The sequence below is a fragment of the Notamacropus eugenii genome, chromosome X, assembly GCF_028372415.1.
Source record: "Notamacropus eugenii isolate mMacEug1 chromosome X, mMacEug1.pri_v2, whole genome shotgun sequence".
Lineage (NCBI taxonomy): Eukaryota > Metazoa > Chordata > Mammalia > Diprotodontia > Macropodidae > Notamacropus > Notamacropus eugenii.
This window is the reverse complement of record NC_092879.1, coordinates 33,378,183-33,384,182: the sequence shown is the minus strand read 5'-3', so window position 1 is coordinate 33,384,182 and position 6,000 is coordinate 33,378,183.

The window sequence follows — 6,000 nt, the reverse complement described above, 5'->3', positions numbered from 1 at the left end:
GTGTTCAATAAAAATGTATGCAGAGGGGGCAGAGCGAAGATGGTGGAGTAGAAAGACAAAAAAATGCAGGCTCTTCCCACACAGCCCATAAAATACCTGTAGATAGGGACTCTCAACAAATTTTGGAGCAGCAGAAGTGTAGAGCAACAGAGTGGAGGAGATTTCCAGCCCAGGATGATGTGAAAGACCCGGGAAATGTCGGTTGCACCTGGCACAGAGCCGAGTATAGAGCCCAGCCCAGCCTTGGCCTTGGGGCACGGCTAATGAACAGCCCTTGGGGGTGGAATTTCCAGTTGCAAAATCCCTAATCCCAGCAGCAGCAGGTCCGCAGATCCTTCAACCCACAGGCACCAAAATTCAGTGACGGGGTTTTTTCAGCTGGCCAAGAAGAGAGAAGGGCCTTCCATAGCTCTAGCCTTAGGCAGCCGCTGCAGAGGCCACATTGGGCAGGCAGTAGCAGATCTCACTGCAGCCTCTACAGCAGCCCAAGATCATTGCTGGATCGTAAAAACCCCTGGGGGCACTGAGGGAGCTGGTTGTTGTCTCATACTGAATGGCAGCCCTGCCCCCACAGCTTGACTGAATCCCACCCCTCCAGTGCTAGCTTGGTGGAACTGGAGGTCAGGTGCCTGTAGAGAGGAAACTCTGCTAAGATTCTGGGCACAAAAATCCTTCCCTACCCCCAGACCAGTACACTCTTGATTGTGCCACCTTGGAGGAAGTGATATCTTACAGGTCCCCAGAGTATGCCCTATTCTTGACAAAGGACCCAAAAGTCAAGTAACTGGTTGGGAAAATGCCCAAAAAAGGGGAAAAAAAATAAGACCATAGAAGGTTACTTTCTTGGTGAACAGATATCTCCTCCCATCCTTTTGGATGAGGAAGAACTATGCTTACCATCAAGGAAAGACATAAAAGTCAAGGCATTTGTATCCCAAATATCCAAAATAAATATTCAATGGTCTCAGGCCATGGAGGAGCTCAAAAAAAGATTTTGGAAATCAAGTTAGAGAGGTGGAGGAAAAGCTGGGAACAGAAATAAGAGAGATGTAAGAAAAGCATGAAAAGCTGGTCAACACTTTACTAAAGGGAACCCAAAAAATGGCAAAGAAAACAACACCTTTAAAAATAGGCTCACTCAATTGGCAAAAGAGGTTCAAAAAGCCAATGAGGAGAAGAATGCTTTCAAAAGCAGAATTAGCCAAATGGAAAAGGAGGTTCAAAAGCTCACTGAAGAAAACAGTTCTTTCAAAATTAGAATGGAACAGATGGAGGCTAATGACTCTATGAGAAACCAAGAAATCACAAAACAAAACTAAAAGAATGAAAAAATGGAAGATAATGTGAAATATCTCATTGGAAAAACAACTGACCTGGAAAATAGATCCAGGAGAGACAATTTAAAAATTATGGGACTATCTGAAAGCCATGATCAAAAGAAGAGCCTAGACATCATCTTTCATGAAATTATCAAGGAAAACTGCCATGATATTCTAGAACCAGGGGGCAAAATCAATACTGAAAGAATCCACTGATCACCTCCTGAAAGAGATCCAAAAAGAGAAATTCCTGGGAACATTGTGGCCAAATTCCAGAGTTCCCAGGTCAAGAAGAAAATACTGCAAGCAACTAGAAAGAAACAGTTCAAGTACTGTGGAAATATAACCAGGATAACACAAAATCTAGCAACTTCAACATTAAGGAATCGAAGGGCATGGAATATGATATTCCAGAAGTCAAAGGACCTAGGACTAAAACCAGGAATCACCCACCCAGCAAAACTGAGTATAATACTTCAGGGAACAAATGATCATTCAGTGAAATTGAGGACTTTCAAGCATTCTTGATGAAAAGACCAGAGCTGAAAAGAAAGTTTGACTTTCAAACACAAGAATGAAGAGAAGCATGAAAAGGTAAACAGCAAAGAGAAATCATAAGGGACTTACTAAACTTGAACTATTTACGTTCCTACATGGAAAGACAGTATTTGTACCTCTTGAAACTTTTTTCAGTATCTGGGTAGTTGGTGGGATTACACACACACACACACACACACACACACACACACACACACACACACACACACAGAGAGAGAGAGAGACAGAGAGAGACAGAGAGAGAGAGAGACAGAGAGACAGAGAGAGACAGAGAGAGACAGAGAGAGCACAGAGTGAATTGAATAGGATGGGATCATAACTTTAAAAAAATGAAATTAAAGGGTGAGAGAAATATATTGGGAGGAGAAAGGAAGAAATGAAATGGGGCAAATTATCTCTCACAAAAGAGGCAAGCAAAAGACTTTTCACTGGAGGGAAAAAGAGGTGAGGTGAGAAAAAACATATGAAGCTTACTCATCACATTCGACTAAAGGAGGGAATAAAATGCACAATCATTTTGGCATGAAAACCTATCTCACAATACAGGAAAGTGGGAGAGAAAGGGATAAGCAGGGTGGGAGGGATGATGGAAGGGAGGGCAGTGGGAGGAGGGAGCAATTTGGAGTCAACACTCTTGGGGAGGGACAGGATCAAAAGAGAATAGAAGCAATGGACAGGACAGGATGGAGGGAATTATAGTTAGTCTTACACAACACGACTATTATGGAATTCATTTGCAAAACTACACAGATATGGCCTATATTAAATTTCTTACCTTCCCGAAGGGAATGGGTGGGGAGGGAGGGATGGGGAGAAGTTGGAACTCAAAGTGTTAGGAACAACTGTTGAGTATTATTCTTTCAACTAGGAAATAGAAATACAGGTAACGAGGTATAGAAAGTTGTCTTGCTGTACAGGACAAAAGAGAAGATACAGATAAGGGAAGGGAGGGATGTTAGAAGGGAGGCAGATTGGTGATAGGGGTAATTAGAATGCTGGGCGTTTTGGGGTGGGGGAGGAGAGAAATGGGGAGAAAATTTGGAAACCCAAATTTTGTTGCAATGCATGTTGAAACCTTAAATAAATTAATTAAAATTCAAAAAAATGTATGTGTAGAATCCATATCAAATTGCATGCCTCTCAGGGAGAGAGGGGAGAGGGAGGGAGAGAAAATTTAAGACTTATGGAAACAATTGTTGAAAACTGAAAACAAATAAATTAATTAAGAATAATGAATAAAAAGAATAGTAGCTTGTTTTTTCCAGCTCCAAATCTCAACAAGTATCTAGAGATGTAGATGTAGCAGGCTAAAGGAAAGCTCCTACTAATAGTGGAACTGGAAAGAGCCCCCAGAGATCATCTAATCCAAAACACTCACTTTACTGTTGACAAAACTGAGGCCTAAGGAATAAGAATTGAAGTCATGGTCATGGGGAATAGTTGACCTGGAGTTCTCTAATCCAATCTCAGCACAATTTCTACTCTATTATGCTCTCACCGGAGGATAAATCATAGGAAATGTCAGCATAAGTCATAGCAGAACATTCAGTTCTAGGCGTTTAGGCTTGAATGATGCCCTTGGCTTACACTACATTCTCGGGTAAATCACAAGACTACTGAAAAGATTAATGCTATAGTGAAAAGAATTCAAGAAATTTGGTTTTCTCAGTTCTGACACCTAGGAGAGATAAGAGAACCACAGATTGACAACTAGATGGGATTTTAGAGGCTATCTGACTTAGCTCCCTCATTTTTCAGGTGAGGAAATTGAGGTCCAAGAAAGTTAAGTGATTTGCCCAAGGTCAAAAAAAGAGATAGGATTTGAACCTAGGTTCTTGGATATCAGTGTCAAAGGCTTTTCCACAACAAGTGATTTAATTGTATCTTAGTTTCCTTTTCTGGAAAATAAGTATATTTTTATTCATATCCCGTATGTATAGTCAACATCCTGAGATGGTCATAAACTGTTTTCTTGGCTTTTCTTCTCCTGACCACTCCAGTTTTAATCTAGTGTCTCTTGGTTTTGTCATCCATTGAGCTCCTGGCTTCTTAGTAACATTGCAAAGCTATAGTCAATATCCTGGCTTGATGATTTGCTACCTAACTCTAACTGTCACCCAAGCCTAACTCTCTGACTTTATTCTCCAGAGAGTGTCTCTACTGGTATGGTATAATGTGTTCTGCCTTATCCTTTTTTTCTTGCACTTCTGCTATATAAAATTTTTTATCAAACTTGTACCCCCCTTTGATGTTTTTTACAATGTGTTCCAAATAGTATTCACACCCAAAAGCGTAACTGAATTTATAAATCCTAAAATTTTTTGATCTTTTAATTACTTAGAACATATGTAGGCATATCTACACACATATGCATATACATATATGTCTAGGTCAAATGGTAGCTGATCATTGTCATCATTTATTCTTATTGATGGTGTTATAATTATTTTAGTAACATCAACATTCCTTTGTCTTTTAACTTTAATAATTAACATCAACATATTCACTAATGAAGCTATGCCTATTTCTACATCTTATTGTTTTAAGTGTGTGTGTGTGTGTGTGCGTGTGTGTGCGTGTGTGTGTGTATACATATTTAGATACAGGATAAGATTATAGTTAATGAATAGAGAGAGAAAAAGGACAAGAGAATTAGGGATAGATTTAGGGTGAGAACTCAAACACTAATATGGACATTGTGGTTTTTGTTTTATTTAATTTTTAAGGATATGTAAAGGTTTAATGCCACAGGCAGTTTAAGGAAAATATACACTGTCAATGAATGGGAAGGGATCAGTTAGGATTAAGTACATAAATAAGTCTAGGTAAATACTGGTAAGAGAAATAGAAGTTATTGTCAGAATTAGGAAAAAATAGCTTCAAAATTTAAGAACTAGATTTTTAACCTGAAATCCATTTCTAGATGATCACATCAGATGAGGAAAAAACTGGTCTGGAAAGCTATATTTCTACTGGCAAAAGCAAAGCAAAATTCCCATTGGTTGTGGACTTCAAATGTCAGACAACATGATTCCCTCCCAAAGTTTTATAAAAGGGGGGAGGGGGCAGAGGAACCCACAGCAGCCACTGCAGCAGCAGAGGCAGCTGCAGCCACTGTTTCTGGAGCCTGGGTCCACAGATTGTGGGGTGATCAAATGTCTGACAGTACACTCCCCACCCTCAATGACTCTAAACCAATTCTGAAGCTCCAGAACCCACAGAACGACAGAGGGAAGCAAATCTCCAGCCCAAGATAGCCTGGAAGGTCGATGGGAAGCAGCTATCATGCTGTACTGGGAGCAGAGCAGAATCCAGTGTGGGCTGGATTTGCACATGAGCAGGCCTCAGGCAGACTGAATCTCTGGCAACTGTGGCTATTTCCAGACTTCACAACCCCAAAACTCTGAGGACAAATTGGAAGGTCAGTGGAAAAAACCTATGAGACATGTGTGAGAGAGTAGAGTGGTCCAGCCCCAGTCTCAGGGTGGTAGAAGGGAGGGAGGAACCTGCAGCAGCAGCAGAAGCAGAGGCAGCAACTGTTTCTTGAGTTCTAGGGACACAAATAGTGGAGCATCAAGCGTCTGACAGTACATCCCTCTACTCCACAGAAGCAGAGAACTACCTTGACAAAGAGTTCAAAAAGTCAAATAAATGACTGGGTAAATGAGAAAAAAAGCAGAAAAAGAATCAGACTATAGAATCTGACTTTGGTGACCAAAATATACAACAGAAGAAGACAACAAAGTCAAAGCTCCTACATGCTGAGCTTGAAAAAGAATATGAATTGATCTCAGGCCATGGAAGAGCTCAAAAAAGATTTTGAAAATCAAGTAAGAGAAGCAGAACAAAAATTGGGAAGAGAGAAGACAGGGATGCAAGAAATTCATGAAAAAGGGGGAGGAGCCAAGATGGCAGAGTAGAAAGATAAACATATGCTATTTCCTAACCCACAGCCCATAAAATACCTGTAAAGAAGAACTCCCAACAAATTCTGGAGCAGCAGAAGCCACAGAACAATGGAGTGGAGGAGATTTCTGTTCCAGAGAGACCTGAAAAACTGACACCAAAGGTCTGTTGCATCCTGGACCTGGAGCAGAGCCTAACCCTGCCTTGGCCCAGCGGC